General features: G+C 39.7%; 1 protein-coding gene across 8 annotated transcripts in view; it reads left to right on the forward strand.

Moving 5' to 3' along the window:
• LOC140481336 (spermatogenesis-associated protein 13-like) overlaps window positions 1–18,905 on the forward strand; it is a 237,817-nt gene that overhangs the window by 99,492 nt on the left and 119,420 nt on the right. The window contains exon 1 of one of the 8 annotated variants that reach the window (XM_072577340.1): window positions 14,743–14,892. The exons of the other annotated variants lie outside the window; for them this stretch is intronic. The gene's annotated coding sequence lies outside the window, so the exon portion shown is untranslated. Of the gene's footprint in view, window positions 1–14,742; window positions 14,893–18,905 lie in introns of those variants that run through there. 8 annotated transcript variants of the gene reach the window in all.

Here is an 18,905-nt window from a genome sequence, read left to right on the forward strand (position 1 = left end):
ACAGAAATGGCTCAAAGGTAGAAGACAGAAGGTGGTGGTGGAGGGTTGCTTTTCAGACTGGAGGCCTGTGACCAGTGGTGTGCCACAAGGATTGGTGCTGAGTCCACTGCATTCTGTCATTTGTGTAAATTATTTGGATATGAACATGGGAGATATGGTTAGTAAGTTTGCAGATGACACCAAAATTGGAGGTGTAGTGGACAGTGAAGAAGGTTACCTCAAATTACAATGGGATCTTGATCAGATAGGTTGAGGAATGGCAGTTGAAGTTTAATTTAGATAAATGTGAGGTGTTGAATTTTGGAAAGACAGGAATTTCATGCTAAATGGTAAGGTCCTGGGATTGTTGCTGAACAAAGAGACCCTGGCAAGTAGGTTCATAGTTTCTTTTGAAAGTGGAGTCACCCGTAGATAGGGAAGTGAAGAAGGTATTCAGTGTGCTTGCCTTTATTGGACAGTTCATTGAGTATAAGAGTTGGGAGGTCATGTTGCGGCTGTACAGGACATTGGTTCGGCCACTATTGGAACACTGCGTGCAATTCTGGTTTCCCTGCTATAGGAAGGATGGTGTGAAACTTGAAAGGGTTCAGAAAAGATTTACAAGAATGTTGCCAGGTTTGGAGTGTTTGAGCTGTAGAGAGAGGCTTAATTGGACTTGGGCTGTTTTTCCTGGCGTGTCAGAGGCTGAGAGGTGATCTTTATAGAGGTTTACGAAATCATGAGAGGCATAGATTGGGTAAATAGACAAGGTCTTTTCCTGGGGCAAGGGAGTCCAAAACAGGGACCTAAGGAGCAACTCTTTCACACAGGGTGGTAGGTGTATGAAATGAGCTGCCAGCAGAAATGGTGGACGCTGATACAATTATAACATGTTAAAAGACATCTGGATGGGTATATGGTTAGGAAGGGTTTCGAGGGATGGGGGCCAAATGCTGGCAAATATGGCTGAATTAATTTATCTGGTCAGCATGGACGAGTTGGGCATGTATATCTCTGACTACATTTCTCGAAATGTACTTCATTAGCTGCCATCTTAGTGTTCCACTTGTATCCAGCCTGCACCAATGACTGAATCCCTCTTATACTGAACCGTGCATGATCACCTCTGTGATCTAGGGCTCTGCTATTGGTGCTATTTCCTTTTTTTTTGTATGCTTCATTTCAGTAATATTATCTTTAATTTTTACCATGAGACTGAGCATCACCTTAATGATGTTTCTCTGTCCAATAATAGTTAAAAGCTGCTTTGTACTCTCAATCTGTCTCTCATCAAATCCTGAATGAACTGAGTTTTGCACATAATTCATTGTATTTCAAGAAATTAGTGACTTTATTTAGATATGATAATGCATCAGATAAATGGTTTTTCTCTCCAGTGATTTGTTGGGCAATGTCTGTCTACCTTTCGGAGGAACCTAGATTATCTGAATGAGGTGGTTGGGCACTATTTTGTTCAGATAATTGATTATTCAGTTAATTGATTCATTGCCTGTCCTGGGGCTCGGAGTTTTCTGAAATTTCCTTTTTCATCGCTCTGCCTGCCTTGCTGCCTGCCTCTCTCTTGTCTCAGGGTTTGTTTCTGAGCAGGGACACATTTGTGTGTAAGGGACCTGCAGCATAGCTGAAGCTATCAGTGCAATGGGACTGACACAATGAGCACTTGCTAAGTCCACTGCCCGTTTAGGAGACTAGACAGCAGCACCGCGCGTGAGCCTCTGCCTTCCAACTTCGCCTCCGACCGCCCCAACCCTGCATCCTTGCACCCCCATCTACCCCCCAACCCTGTCCACCCCCACCCACCGACCATATTCCCACCCAGCCCCCACCCCCAGACTGGACAACAACCATAAGACTCCTACTGCCTTCTGCAGGGGTGGGGGCAGGGGGGAGAAAGAGTCTCAAAATAGCGCGCACAACATTTTACTGCAACATTTTGACTGGGTCCACCTTTGCCTTACACAGGACCATGTTGGAGAGATTATCTGGGGAAGAGGGATGTTTAGGGTACACCCTTGTGCAGAACTCCAGGGAAAATGTGGGGAAGTGTGCGCGCACGCAGACGGTCAGTCATTTGGAGATAGTGCCTGGGCTCCCATCGATGTCCAGGACTGTTCTCAGCAGCATTTCAGCCAGGTTCATTTTTAATCAAAAGACGTGAACAGTGTTGAAACACCTCTTTGTAATGTTTGTGTTGGGATTTTGAGATCATTTTCGGATAATCCGAAATTTGGATAATTGAGGTACCCCTATTACCCTAAGTTAAGACCATAAGACATAAGGGCAGAAATTAGGCCATTCAGCAAATTGGGTCTGCTCCGTCATTCAACCATGGCTGTAAGTTTCTCAACTCCTGCTTTGTCCCCTTAACCTTTTGATCCCCTTGACAATCAAGAAGATATCAATCTCAGTCTTAAGTATATTCAATGACCTGGCCTCCACAGCCTCTGTAGCAGTGAGTTCCACAGATTCACCGCTCCTTGGCTGAAGAAGTTTCTCCTTATTTCTGTTCTAAAAGGCCTTGCCTTTAGTTTAAGGCTGTGTCCTCCGATCCTAATCTCGTACCAATGGAAAGATCTTCCCAACATCCAGTCTGTCCAGGCCATTCAGTATTCTGTAAGTTTCAATTGGATTCCCCCCTCATCCCTATAAACTCTGAGTATAGATCCAGAGTCCTCAAACAATCCTCGTATGTTAAGCTTTTCATACGTGGGACCATACTAGTGAATCTCATCTGAATATGCTCTAGGGCGAGTGCATCCTTCCTGAGATATGGGGCCCAAAACTGCACACAATACTCCAAAAATGGTATGACCAGAGCCTTTTAGAGCCTCAGAAATATAATCCTGGTTTTTATTTTCAAGGTGAAGGGAATGGGCTGCTAGAGGAAGTGGTGGAGGCTAGTACAATTGCAACATTTAAAAGGCATCTGGATGGGTATATGAATAGGCAAGGTTTGGATGGATTTGGGGCGGGTGCTGGCAGGTGGGACTAGATTGGGTTGGGAAATCTGGTTGGCATGGGCGAGTTGGACTAAAGGGTCTGCTTCTGTGTTGTGCATCTCTATGACTCTAATATGTTTCCGCTGAATAAATTCACCTGATGTGCATCTTTTATTGTTTTTAATATCTCCATCACACTCCAAATAGTTCTGGCTTGGTCCCTCTACTTCACCATTGTTGAAATATACCTATTAACCCAACTCTCCTGTTTTAAAAATCTGTGGCTGTTGGGTTATAACTTTTCCTATCAACTTCTAGTTCCATTTTTACTCCATCTCATCCCACTGAAATTAACCCTCTCCTTTAGAAGTTTTACTTTAGATTATTCCTTTTTATTTTTAAACTACTTTAAATCGGTGTCCATTGCTTACACTTTTTCTGGTACTGGAAATAAAGGAGAAAGTACATGATTTTGAATACCACCATTAAATCATTTAAGAACAAAGATCAGTACAGCACAGGAATATTTTTGCCTGTCAAGACTGTGCTGACACATGATGTCTTTCTAAACTAAGAACTTTTGCCTCTGTGGCTGTATTCCTCTGTCCTTATGTGTGTCAAGATGCCTCTTAAGCTATTGTATCTGCTTCCACTATCTCCCCTGGCAGTGCATTCTGGGCACGCACTTCTCTCTCTCTCTCTTGCTTTTTAAAAAAAAGCTTATCCTTCACTTCTCCTTTTAAACTTCCCTCTTTTACCTTAAACCAATGTCCTAGTAATTGACATTTCTACCCTGGAGAAAATAGTTTGGCTTATTCATTTTATCCATGCCCCTCATAATTTTGTAAACTTTTATTAGTTTGCCATTTTATCCTGCAACGTTCAAGTGAAAATGATCCAAATTTGTCCAATCTCCTTGTAGCTAATACCCTCCAAAACAGGCAACATCCTGGTAAACCTTTTCGGTACCCTCTCCAAAGCTTCCACATCGCTTAGGTAGTGTGGTGACCAGAACCTTGCACAATATTCTAAATGTGGCCTAACTCCAGTTGTATGCAGCTGCAACATGACTTGTCAATTCTTATACTCTATGCCCCAAACAATGAAGAAAATCATGCCATACATCATCTTGACCGCTTTTTATCTACTTGTGTCGCCACTTTCAGGGAACTGTGGTCCCATGCGCCTCGACCCCTCTGTGTATGTTGATGCTACTAAGGGTTCTGCCATTTACTGTGTACTTTTCTGCATTGGATCTCCCAAAATTCTGTACATAAGCTTGCATTTGTCCGGATTGAATTTCGTCTGCTATTTCTCTGCCCAAATCTCCAGCCTCAGTCCTCTTCACCATCTGCAGTTTTGCCAATCTTTCTGTCTGCAAGCTTGCTAATCTACCCACCTATGTTCTCCTTCACATCATTTATTTATACATATAGATGTGCAATAACAGATCTCCAGTCAGAAATGTGCCCTTCCACCTCTACTGTCATCTATGACCAAGTCTGTTCTGCATCCATCTTGCCAGCTCACTATGGATCCCGTGTGACTTCACTTTTTATACCTGCCTGCCATTAAAGACCTTGTCAAAGGCCATGTTAAAGCCCACATAGACAGCATCTACTGCCGTGGCTGCATTGTCTTTGTCACTTCCTCAAAACAAATTTCAATCAAGTTTGTGAGACATGACCTTCCTCCCACAAAGCCATGCTGCCTGCTCCCAATAAGTCCATAATTTTCCAATTGAGTAAATTCTATTCCTAAGAATCTTCTCCAATGATTTCCCACTGATGTAAGGCTCACCACCATATAATTTCCCAGATTATCCTTGTTGCCTTTCTTGAACAATGTTGGGTATTCTCCAGTCCTGTGGAACCTCTCCTGTGACCAGAGGATACAAAAATTTCATACAAGGACCTAACAATTTCCTCCGTCAGCATTTGGGATAGATCCCATCAGGTCCTGGGGACTTGTTCACCTTAATGCTTTTCAAAACACTACAATTTTTTAGATTGACACAGATATCAACATAACACCTCCTTAGACTCACCATCCACCCTGTCCATCTCGTTTGTGAAGTCACTCACTCAATCATCATAGCCCTTTTTATGCATTCTTCTATAATCTGTCAGAGGATATTGGTGAAAAGTGACAGAGGTGCATTCTGAGAGAAGTTGGCTCAGCCAGTAGAACTGAGAATGGTATTACAGACATGGTTGGCTGTTCAGGAATCAGGTTTGCAAACAGTAGTTAACTGGAGAGAGTTAAAAATACGTTTTTGAAGTTGTAGTCTGCTCAAAATAGAGAGCGGACATAAAAGCCTGGGATTGATGACTAGCGGATTAGGTTGTGTAATCAGTTATTGTACTGTTGTCTGTAGTTGAGAAGACTAATTTAGTTGATAAGGTTCAAAACAGCAAGAGAGCCTAGCCCTGTGGAATATTCCTCCCATATGTGTGAAATCAGAGACATTTCCAGTGTCTGTGGTGACTACGTCTGCAGGAAGTGTGTTCAGCTGCAGCTGTTGTGATTTGCTTCATGGAGCATTGGAGCTGCAGATGGACTTTACTACAGAGCATCCATGAGGCTCAGAATGTCATGGGGGTAGCATGTTTAGCAATCAGGTCATATTACCAGTAAGGACTACACACTGTTGCCAGTTTATGGCAACTTATACACCCCAAGTCCTTTACTGTTAATATTAATTAAGGGGACTCCTGCACTATTGTAGAGGGGATTGTTTTGTGTTAACTTTCTACAATGATTCTGATTCACTTTCTGCATAATAAGACATTAATATGTTCCATGTCGTATTGGAAAGAGCACGTCATTAGATAGAGAACTGGTATGTGTGGTAGTCGAGATTTTGTTTGTTAACGCAACGGAATGTTGATGTCTGAATCAATCTGTGGGTGGGGAAGCAAGCATGCATGTTATAGTCACTGTGGTCAATTGGCACATGGTTAATACACAGAAATGAACACAGACTGTAAGTTTGGAAAATGTTGCAACCCAAAAAGTAAATGAGAACTGCTAGTTTCCAGTTGTGTAAGCCAAACTCAAATGTATGATTTAAATCCAGCTTTGTTTTTTTTATTGCCAAAAGTACTTTTTGGTTCTTAATTATTAATCGTAATTCACTGCAAACATTGTTTACACCGTAATTGCTTCTCCTTCTGATATTGTCTGAGGAATCAATTTAAGGTTCCTGCTTCCCTATCTGTTCCATTCAGAAAGCTGTTCTTCTGCAAGTTTCTTAAAACAAGGCAATAAATTCACTGGCACAGGCTCCGGTGTTGAGATTGGGTGGTTGAAGTTTGTCAATGACAAAACTCTCATACTTGCAAAAAATGTATTACCTTGTGATACTCTGTGCCAGAATTGTTAAGTTGGGAATATTGGTACAGTGTTTAGTGCCTGACTCTTAAGAGGGCAAAGAATGTCTAGAATATTTACTTCAGGCTACTTTCATAAATCAGAGGAAAGTACAGATGCACAAATGGGTGTGTGACTCAGTCAGCCAAGTAAGAGTGATGTCTGAGAATTCTGTGGATGACCTAGAAGGCATTATTCCCATTGAATAGGCACCAAAATATTTGATACTTGAGGATAAGGAGAAAGGCTAGTCACAATATTTACCAAAGCACTGTGGAACAGGAGTCAAACAAGGGGAGTTCTTGCAGAGCACTTAATTAACTTGAAGCAATTCTTTGAAGCGGTATTTAAAAAAGCAAATGACAATGTAATAAATGCCATACTTAGGTTTTCAAAATGCTTTTGGTAAGAGACTCACATGATAGCTACAAAGTTTAGGACATTTGGAGTCATGGAATAAGTAGCTGAGTGAACAGCAAATTTTCTAAAATAGAAAACAGTAGATGTAAAGAATAGTAATTAAAATTGGAAGTAGTTCGAAATTGAGCTTTCGCAAGGATCAGTGATGGAACACTTTTATTCATAATTTATATTAATTTTGACGAGTTTAAGCAAGCTCAGTATCAAAATGAGAGGATAATACTATAGAAAACTTGGATTGGGCAGTTAAATAAAAAAAATCAACTTTAAACACCAATAAGTATGAGGTAATGAACTTTGATAGAAATACAGATGTATCACTGATAGTTCTTCTAAAGTGGAAACTAATGACATTGAACAGCAAAGGGATCTGAGGCACAAGTACGCAGACATTAAAAACACCATTGATTGACAACAAAGCATTTAGAATACCAACAAAGAACTGAGATTTATTTCTAGGAATATAGAATTCATAATTGGAAAGCTACTGAAATTAGTGAAGCATTCTACTTATGTTTCATTTAGTCCTTTTTTGAATGTTCTTGTACCCAAAAAGAATATAGAAACGTTAGAAAAATGTGTAATCTAAATTTGCAAAGATGGTTCCCTCCCAGAACTAAGATTTCACCAATTAGCAAAGATTGTACAGGATGGGACTTTTTTTTTCTTTAGGAAAAACCAAGATTTGGAGACCCCTTGTTTAAAATTGGAAATGTGTTTGGAGTGTCTGTGGAAGGGGATGTTTCCTACTTGTGGGAGCATCAGAAACTAGAGGTGATGCTGTTCCTTATAAATTCAACAGGGAAATTGAGAAGCTTGTTTTAACATGATACTTAGAATGTGAAAATTGCTACCACAGGAAGTGGTTGAAGTAGAAAACTTGGATGCCTGCCAAAAGAAACTAGACTTTTAAAATTTGTTCATCGAATGTAGCCATTGCTGATAAGACCAGTATTTATTTAATGTATATCCATTTTGCCCTTGAAGCTCATAGTGAGCTGCCGCCTTTGAACTCCTGCTGTCCGTGTGATGCAAGTCCACCACAATACTGTTATGAAAGGAGCTGTGGGATTTTTTTAACATGGGAAATTCAGATCCTCGAAAGCTGCTGAAATTTTACAGGGAGATGGATAGGTTCACTCGCAGTACGTGAGAGAAGGAATTGAAAGAAATGATGAAAGGTTGTGATGAGATAGATAGAATAGCAAGAGCTGTGTAGAGTGTAAGGCACCAGCTGCCTCCTTTGCCATATATTTGAGGTAATTCTTTGTCCAATATCATGATGATTTTGTTCAGACATTCTGGACCAGTACAGCACCATGATATACTTTGCATAGACAACAAAAAGAGGCATGCAGCTGGCACTAGGTAAAAAAGTTACACTACATCATTAAAACCAACAGTGTTTAAATGCATTGTTGATGGTTGCAACAATTAAGTTAAATTTGAGGGGGAAAAAAACTTGAATGTAGAGGTGGGAGGTCCAGACCAGCATGAACTAAATGCTTGGCCAGGGACAAGTAGTATGTGATCAAACTGAGCCTGATGTTGTCCTCATCCACAATTCCAGTGCATGTTTATTTTCAGCAGGAGCTATTAGACAAAAATCAGTCAACTATTCTGACTGACGTTTTTTTCCTCTGAACAGGATATTCAAGCTTATTGTAACACCCCAATGACTGTGTCCTTGCAAAAAATAAAGTCTTAACTCATCAAGATTGGAGATCAAGCTACAGTGAACATTACATCTGTGTTTATCGTTAGAGTCTAAATTTATTTTTAATTTAGCAGACTATTTAGACTTGGAGATAGCAAGGGGAGGCTGGTACAGCATGTTAGTAACCACCTTGATTTGCAGTTGAAAGTGCACAAAATACTTTGAGGAAACTGAAATTATGGGATCTTGTGTAAACACCTGTTTATTTGCTTTCAGTCAATCCCAGAGAATTTTAAGATTTGTGAATTTATTGAAAGACCGTAAATGCAAAACAAAATTCATTTTTTTATTTATCTGGCTTTCATTTAATTAAAATAGCACAGATGGCCAAGACATCACACGGTTTAGTGTTTTGGATTACTGCTGAGATGTTAGGTCTGTTATATCAACTGCATTTTTATTTCAAGTCTATGTAGTACCACGTCCGAAATATCAAAACATTACTACTGATGTGTATGTAGGCAGATGTGAAATTTACTAATTTAATACATTGTGTGGCTGGAGAACTAAAGTTTAAGAGAGCACTTGCCAAGTTTAGAATTAAGTATAAACATATAGTTGGTCTTTTATTGTTACTTGACAATAAAAGGTAATTTAGTTAGCCAGGCATTTTTTTATGACTCAATTTCAGTCAGTTTACACATTTATCACTTACTTTATAAGCAAAATACTATGAATGTTGAAAATCCAAAGATAACCCACAAAATGGTGAAATATTCAGCAGAGCATGAAGCATCTGGGGAGAGATAATGAGAATTTGTGTTTTAGGTCTAGAGAACCTAATCTGTTTTAGGCTAGTATAAAGGCAGGGAAAGAAGCTGGGGAAACAACAAAAAGGCAGGCCTGAGATGCAGTAGGAGAGATTAAATAACAACTGATTGATGGTGTGAGACAAAAGAGGGTGATGGACTATTAAGAAACAGTTTATGGAAGGATTAAAATAACCAGCAATTGGAAGCAATTTTAGGAGCCAGTTGGGAACTGACCACAAGTATTCCATTAAATGGTCATTCAACCTACATTTGCTCTCCACAATGTTGAGGAATGAGCTAAATTGGAAGAACCACAAGCCACTTACTGATTCACCTGAACAGTGTTTGAAGCCTGGATAGTGAAACGGAAGGAAATAAAATGTCCAGTGGTGGGCAAGTTGTTGGAGGGAATCCTGAGGGACAGGATGTACATGTATTTGGAAAGGCAAGGACTGATTAGGGATAGTCAACATGGCTTTGTGCGTGGGAAATCATGTCTCAAACTTGATTGAGTTTTTTGAAGATGTAACAAAGAGGATTGATGAGGGAAGAGCAGTAGATGTGATCTATATGGACTTCAGTAAGGTGTTCTTCAAGGTTCCCCATGGGAGAGTGGTTAGATCTCTCGGAATACAGGGAGAACTAGCCATTTGGATGCAGAACTGGCTCAAAGGTAGAAGACAGGGTGGTGGTGGAAGGTTGTTTTTCAGACTGGACGCCTGTGACCAGTGGAGTGCCACAAGGATCGGTGCTGGGTCCTCTACTTTTATGCTCGCATCCAAATCATTCATCTAAACGACAAAGAGGTAGAGTTAGTAAGTTTGCAGATGACACCAAAATTTGAGGAGTAGTGGACAGCGAAGAGGGTTACCTCAGATTACAACAGGATCCGGACCAGATGGGCAAATGGTCTGAGAAGTGGCAGATGGAGTTTAACTCAGATAAGTGCGAGGTGCTGCATTTTGGGAAAGCAAATCTTAGCAGGACTTATACACTTAATGGTAAGGTCCTAGGGAGTGTTGCTGAACAAAGAGACCTTGGAGTGCAGGCTCATAGCTCCTTGAAAGTGGAGTCGCAGGTAGATAGGATAGTGAAGAAGGCGTTTGGCATGCTTTCTTTTATTGGTCAGAGTATTGAGTACAGGAGTTGGGAGATCATGTTCCAGCTGTACAGGACATTGGTTAGGCCACTGTTAGAATATTGCGGGCAAATCTGGTCTCCTTCCTATCGGAAAGATGTTGTGAAACATGGAAGGGTTCAGAAAAGATTTACAAAGATGTTGCCAGGGTTGGAGGATTTGAGCTATAGGCAGAGGCTGAACGGGCTGGGGCTGTTTCCCCTGGAGTATCGGAGGCTGAGGTGAGACCTTAGAGGTTTACAAAATTATGAAGGGGCATGGATAGGATAAATAGACAGTCTTTTCCCTGGGGTCGTGAATCCAGAACTAGAGGGCATAGGTTTAGGGTGAGAGGGGAAAGATATAAAAGAGACCTATGGGGCAACTTTTTCAGAGGGTGGTACATGAACGGAATAAGCTGCCAGAGGAATTGGTGGAGTGTTGTACAATTGCAACATTTAAAAGGCATATGATTAGGGTATATGAATAGGAAGGGTTTGGAGAGATATGGGCTGGGTGCTGGTAGGTAGGACTAGATTGGGTTGGGATATCTGGATGGCATGGACGGGTTGGACCGAAGGGTCTGCTTCTGTGCTGTACATCTCTATGACTCTAAAAGGCCTGGCACTGCATCATCTGTACTTGCATGGAAGGTATCATCGAAGCGGAGGGTGTTTTAGTGCTGAGGAGTGGACTAAGGTGATATAGAGGGACTGTCACTTTGAACTGTAGAAGAGAAATATTTTTGTTCTCACTCTGCAAGTGGTAGAGTTGGCGACTGATGATTTGTTAGATGTAGAGGCTGGTAATGTGGAATATGCAGATAAGGGAGACCATACTGAGGTACAGGGAGGGAGAAGTAATGCAAGCAGAAATATTGTGAATAGAATCAATGCAGGTGAGAGAACTCCAGCTGCTGGAGGAGTTGCTCTTTTTATTTTGATTAGGCACTGCTGGACTTCTTGTATTGAACAATTTCAGTTCATAACTCATCCAGTTTTTAAAAATATCTGCTGTTTGTAATGTTTCTGATTTTTTTTCCCCCCAATGCACATCACTAGATTTATTATCTTTTCTTTTATTTGCTCCACTACTGGTTGGTTTTATGTCGCACCGTCACAAGACCATAAGATATAGGAGTGGAATTAAGCCTTTCGACCCACCGGTCTGTCCATCCATTCGATCATGGCTGATATGTTTTTCAAGCCCATTCTCCTGTGACCCTATTCAACAACCTACTCATCACTTGACATCCCCAGCCTTCTGTTGTAATGAGTCCATAGATTTAACCACCCTCTCTGGTTTAAGAAATTCCTTTCAAACTAGTTGACTCTTCAGAACTGTGCCGTCAGACCCTAGTCTCTTCTAGTGAAACCTCATCTCCACACTTACTGTTTGCAGACCTCTCAGTACTCCCCCCACCCCCACCCCCCCGCACCGTATTTCCATCCTTCAAGCACAAACTCAAAGTTCTTAACCACTCGTCATATGGCATCCTCAGTAAAACCTGATGTGGTTAATCTGAGAGGCTGCTTACAAGCATCATATTTAGGATACTGGTAGGGTGGAAAGGATACAACATTTTATTTAAAATCTGCACTTTTATTTTAAATTCTCACTATTATTTCATCTGTTGAAATTAGAAAAATTACTGAGGGGAATGTAAAAAGCAAATACTCTGGATGCTGGAAATGTGAAACAGAAATGGAAAAGGATGGATATACTCAGCAGGATTGGCAGCATCTATGGAAAGAGAAACAGTAGATCTATTCAGTATCTCCTTTTGGTATCATTAATACTGTCTTTACTGTTCATTCTGGGTACCCTAAGTATCTGGTCCACTTGCTTTTCTTGACGCTTTTGCTACACTTCAATTTCTCATTTACTACCATTGGTACTCCCTTTTTCTTTTGGTCTGTGTTCCTTAACATCTGTCACATTTGCTACTCCTCCCCCCTCTGTGTTTACAGTGTAAAACCTGCCATTTTCCAGTACCTTTCGGTTCTGCAGAAGAGTTCTATTGGACTCAAATGTTCCTCTGTATCTCTGCACAGATGCTGCCATTCCTGCTGAGTTTCTTCAACATTTTAAGTTTTACTTAAGGGGAATGTGGTGGATGTTTTTTGTATTCACTCATGGGATGTGGTATTGCTGGTTAGGCTAGCATTTTTTATTGCCTGTACCCATACCTCCTTGAGAAGGAGGAGGTAGTTGTGGTGAGCTGCTGCCTTCAACTGCTGCGTTTGGCTTCAGTAAACCCTAATGCCATTGGGGAGGAGTTCTAGAATTTTGACTCTGTGACACTGAAGGACGACAAAACAGTTGCAAATCAAAATGATTATCTTAGAGGGGACCATGCAGGTGGTGGCATTGCCATGAATTTGCTGAGCTGGTCCTTCTCAATGATGGTGGTGATAGGTTTGGAAGGTGCTGTCTAAGGAGCTTTGAATTTCTGCAGGGTATCTTGTAGATGGTACACACTGCAACTAAGCATCAGTGTTGGAAAGGAATGAATGTTCGTGGATGTTGTGCTAATCAAGTGAGCTTTTTTCTTGATGGTGTCAAGAATCTTTAATGTTGTTAGAGCTGCACTTACCAGGCAAGTGGGGAGTATTCCAGCCTTGATGGTAGAGTGTCTTTGGAAAGTTATGAGGCAAATTACTTGATGCAAGGTTCTTAGCGTCTGACCTACTCTTGTAGCCACAGTGTTTATGTGGCTAGTCCAGTTCAGTTTCTGGTCAATAGTAACCCACAGAATGTTGATAGTGGGGCATTCAGATTTGATTATGCCACCTAATGTAAAAGAATGATTTGTTAGATTTTCTTTTGTGGGGGATGGTCATTGCCTAACATTTGTGTTGATTATGTTTGATGCCATGTTTTAGCCCAAGCCTCGATATTGTCCATGTCTTGATGAATTTCAATATGGTATGCTACAGTGTCTGAGGAGTCATGAATGGTGCTGAACACTGTGCAATCATTGGTGAACATTCCCACTTCTAACCTTTTATGATAGAAGGTCATTGAAGCACCTGAAGATGGTTAGGCCTCAAAGTTTACTCTGAGAAACAGTAAAGGGCTCTTGTGGAGCAATGGCAGTGTCCCAGCCTCAGAGCCAGGTGACCTTCATTGAAGTCCCACCTCCTCCAGTAGTGTGTGACAGCATATCTGAGCAAGTCGATTTAGAAAATACCTAACCGGAGGGACTCCTGCAGAGATATCCTAGAGCTGAGATGACTGCCCATCCAATAAGCACAACTATCTTCCTTTTTGCTAAGTCTGACTCCAAATAACAAAGTTTTTCCCTGATTCCCGTATCATTTCGGTATTGCTAGGGTATTGATGCCAGACTCATTCAAATGTAGCATTGATGCCTAGGACAGTCACACTCGCCTCACCTCTGGAATTCTGTTCTTTTGTCCAAGGCTGTAATGAGGTCAGGAGCAAACTTGATGGGCCAAACCGTCTACTTCTGTTCCTATATCTTGTGGTCTTTTGAAGACATAATCTGAGAAACTACTTGATAGTTGTCACTTAGCATATAACTTTTGAAACTTGAAATATTGTTACACTTATATAATTCAGGATAAATATTGGCAGAAAGCTAGCAATTTTGAGACCAAGACAGATATCAAAGAGAACAACAATCCTGCACAATTGCCTTTTATAACTTATTGGCTGTTGGCAGTCTAGTTACAAACTCTACAAACATCATTTTTAATTATTCTGCCATGAACAACATTCTCAAAATGGAAAGGCTGTTTCAGAACTTTTACAAAAAGCTTTTGCCTTTATTATTGAATGTGGTCCAAATTTAGTCTGAAGTAAAACATTTGTATAAATTGGGTGTTTGTTACGTTTCTTGGGCCAGTGGTGGATTTTTAATAATACAAGTCTGTGTACATGTTTAAACTACTGCACAAAACTTCTTGAGAGCATGTTGTTAATTATTTTCGTTTTCAAAATTAACCTAGACTACGCACTGAATTGATTTTAACTCAAGTCAAATACAGTTCTTATCAATGGCTGCCTCAAAATACTTTAACAAACTGAAAATATATATTTGATAAGAGCAAATGCATATAATTGTGCCACATGAAATGCATCACTTCCTGCCACACTGACAACTCAGTGCACACTCCAGAGATTAAAGACTGGTGAAGTGAATTTGTTTTATATCTCCTCTCAGAATATTGTATTTAAAGAATTTGTCCAACTGCAGAAGTTGCTATATAAACAAACATAATACATTACTACATTGCTGAAGGAGGCCAAAGTGCTTTTGTACTACCAGTCCAAATGACTGAAGGAAAGTATGAAGCATGTTTTTCGTTCTAAAATGCTTTGCCTTGCAACACCGCCCACCACTGTGTGGGTGGAGTCATCTTACTGCCAACATATCCCACTGAGTCTCAGTGCTGTGCAGCTCACTTGGGAGTATTGCAGTGGATTTAAGTAGAAGAATATGTCCGAGGAACCAGAAGTTATTTAAATTCAGATTGAGCATTCCCTGCCATTTGAAAGCTGTGCATTTTGAAAAGGATTTGCTCACAAGATTTGGAAACTTCATGTGAGGTAATTTAGATCGTGAAACCTTTTCATGTTAAAGATGAGCAAATATGATAGTAAATCTCTGGACATATGAGTATTTCTTTTAAAGTAACCTTGCTACTTATACTGTAGTCAATTATGAATTTTCCTGAGCTTTTTCTGACACTTTCTAACCATGTGGGGTTTAATGGTTTAATAAAATGGAGATGTTCTGTCAAAAGACTGTGTACGATTTAATTATATTTCAAGAATTGATGATTGGGATCACTTTGCGTCCTGACAACTTGTGTAATGATGGACTGTAGATTTGTTGTATTTGGATGAAGGGGTCTGTGTTTGAGAAGTATTATATACTATGCCTTGAGAAAAATGCTATGCTTCATTACTATAAAGTGGCCTAAATGGTCCCAGTTATGAGCACCAATGTTAGTGTTATAGTTAACCATCCCAGATAAATCAAGGTAATTTATTCAGTGTTATATATTCTCCTTCTGATTTAAAAAAAATTATAATCCCTGCTGATGTTTAATATCTTCATTGGGTATTGATCTGTGGGTATTGAGTAGTTTCAGCAGTACTGCTCTGCCTTGACTGAGTATTGGCAGATTATTTGACAGTAAGGGCTTCACAGTTGAACCTGCTTGTCCTTTCCTCTGAAGTCCAGTTTTATCAATCAAAAGCAGGAAGTGTTGCAACTGTTTTTCTCCTGACCCAGAAACTAACTTTGCTGAGTCCATATATACACTCCTGGTTAGCTGAATGAACTGGTCACAAATAAGTGACCAAATTTAAGACTTTCCTTTTTGCTTTGCTAGCTGAGAAATAGACTCTGAGCTATCTAGGGAAAATTTTCAGACCAAATAGCTGTCTTAGTGGGATTGGGAATTGTCACCTTTCCAATGTTCTCAATTTTTAGCAATGTAATTCCAAACAAAGGTAAACTTTGGAAAAACTAGGCTGTTTGTTGATGTACTGTCTTTTTTTTAAAAGTTAATTGATTATTAACTGATTATTGAAAGGCAGTTGTACAGAAGTTCTGTTTTATTATTCAGGAAGTATTTCATGTACAGGTAATGCTAGACTTAAGACCGTACAATATTTCCTTAATGAGAAACCTCAATAAGGAATGTAGCCCACTCATGTCATTCCCCCTGCTCCCCATTTACCCCAGCCTCCATGAGATGATGACAGGAGATATTGGGATCAAATTGTGAGCTGACTCATTTCCCCATTGTTGTTTTTGTTTTTGTTTCATCTTTCGTGTTTTTTTTCCTGAAGTTATTAATCATTGTGGAGTACAATTTCAAGGGGTGACAGCAGCTTGACAATAATATTTCCCATTCATTTGTGCTAACTCTGCTGTCACTTTTATAACATTTCTTTCTGGCAGAAGCCACTGAAGAGCGTTTAGGAGCAGGGAGAAAAACTGGCTCTCTTTTTCTCCACTTTTTGCTATGACGTTTGTGTGTAATTCTGCAGTTGCACTAAAGGTGCTAAGATGGACCACTGGCAAACCTGTGTAAATTGTAAACCTATAGTGTAAACAGCCCAACCCTTTTTCTCAATGGAGCTGTCAACATTTTCCTCTGGTTGCTGTTTTTACCCAGTGCTCTTGAACAAGATTGTTGATAGTGACACATAAGCTATGATATTTGAGGCACTTGACTCATTCAAATCATTTTAGTGCCAAACTATTTTAAACTGAATAAGAAAGCTGTGGTCAATATGCATTTCAAATGACTGCTGGGTTTTTCTGCATATGTATTCTAAAATGTCCTCCTGTATTTGTTTTGAAAATAGATCTCTATATTTTCAATTACTTACAAAATGGGTAGTTTCCCTCCGTTCCCAGAGGCTAGGGCATGAAGTCAGCATATGTTTAGTGTAACCTTGATTATCATTGTTTTTAACTTTTTAAATGTACTGAAAAGTGAACTTTGTGTTTTGACCATCCTGATCAATCATCGGCATTCTTTTTATCACCTAAATTACCTTGCTGATTAAATCTGCAATTTTTTTTATAAAGATGATTTGGAAAAGAAAGAAAGGAAATATTTGGGTTCTTAAGGATTAAGTATTTGTGTAGCAAAAGTTAATAAATCTAACTTTCATTATACAGTCACAATATTGGTTTTGTTTTAAAAAATGTCTTCATTGAATATTACTGAACAATTGACAAATCTGTAGAAAGTACTTTTTTTCTTGAATTGAGAATTCTAACTAAGAATTGAGAGAGCTAGTATTTAGATCCATACACAGCTACTGTATTTAGAAATTAAGAAAGGCGTTACAATGATTTCTGCAAATGTATCTAAAGAGACCAGCAAAATCGAAGGATATTTTCTAATCTCAACAGGTTTAGGCTAAAATTAGACAGATTTCCTGGCCTTAATTCTAGATGTTTTCTAATCAACCTGTTCAAGGATACAATTAGACACTGCTGGAACAGATTGGTTCTAGGGATCAGAATCCTTTCTTGTATGCCTCCTCTGCATTCTGTCCAGTGCGTTCACATCCTTCCTATTGTGTGGTATCTAGAACTGTATACAATACTCTGTTTGATGTCTAACCTTGTATCAGTGCAACAGAACATCCTTGTTCTTGTACTCTGCCTCTATTAATAAAGCCAGTTTAACTGCTCACTCCACCTGTTCTGCCACCTTTTGAGCTCTGAAAAAAAATCCAGATCCTCTGCTGCTGTATCTCCTTAAGTATTACATGCCCTATTTTGTATTTGTTGTACCCCTATTTTTATACTTTTTGCCCATATTTTCCTACAAAATGCATCACCTGTCTTTCCTGCATTGAACTTAATTTGCCCACCTGACCAACTTGAGAACTTCTTATTGGAGTTCTCCACTGCTTCCAGGTTTTGTAGCAGGTAGTTAGGAGATTTCACTGAAGGTATCCATGGTTCCAGCATGATTCTTAATGAGAGCTGCTTATACTTTTGGTCTATTTTCTAAGCAAGGTAGATTTGCAACTGCTGGGAAATAAAACCTCATTTCATTTTGAATCCAATTGACGCTAACCTCACCATTTCTCGATTTAATGGAGATAGGATGAGGGACAGGTGACCAATCTTTGGAGGCCGGCTGTTGGTCAAAAAAGGGGCCGTGTGCCATGACCCCTTGACGTAAATAGCATGTAGCCACTTGAAAGAAATCTGGGAACTGAACAAAAACTGATTTCTATGATCCTTCTTTTAATCATCTTTTTGCATAATTAAAAGTTGAATTGGTCATGTTTACATTTGGCTGGATGGTTGAGTCTGCCCTGCTAATTGGACATGATGTGGGAATTGCTGGCTAGGCCAGCATTCACCATTTAAGAATGCCATAGATGTGGAGTCCCATGTAGGCCAGATCAAGTAAGGACGACACCAAAGGACATTAGTGAACCTGATGGGCTCTTTCCTGACAATCAACAGTGGTTTTATGGTCATTATTAGACATTTAGTTTCAGAATTGACTTCAGTAAAAATCTATCAACTACCATGGCAAGTTTCAAACCAATTCCACAGATCATCACCTGATTTCTGGATTAATAGTCAAGCAATAATACCACAAGGCCACTGCCTCTCCCTTTATAATATAGTGAAATCTGTCGCAAATCGTGGCGTATGCTGATTGATCTCCTTCAGCTGGCATATACAGAGCTGTTCTCCATTGTGATGAAGTTACTGGACTAAAAACATGAATTCTGCTCTCTCACCACAGAGGCTGACAGACCTTCTGAGCTTCACCAGTAATTTCCATTTTTGTTCTACGCCTAGCTGTCCTGTTTTTATTCTAAATTAAACCTCCAGGGCAGAGTGCCTTCCTTTAAATATGTAGCTTATAAACGTCTACCCACTGTTACGATAATTTATCTGCTCAGTAGACTTTTTTAAAGCCAACATATTACAGTCAACCAATTAAAATAATTGTAGTTTTTTTTAATTTCAAAAAGTATCTTCTTATAAATAGTCACAAATGCAATTTGGTTCTATGCAGTAGCATATCAAATAAACAAATATTGGAATTTGACTACCCAAA

The sequence above is a fragment of the Chiloscyllium punctatum genome, chromosome 9 (genome assembly GCF_047496795.1).
Source record: "Chiloscyllium punctatum isolate Juve2018m chromosome 9, sChiPun1.3, whole genome shotgun sequence".
Taxonomy (NCBI): domain Eukaryota; kingdom Metazoa; phylum Chordata; class Chondrichthyes; order Orectolobiformes; family Hemiscylliidae; genus Chiloscyllium; species Chiloscyllium punctatum.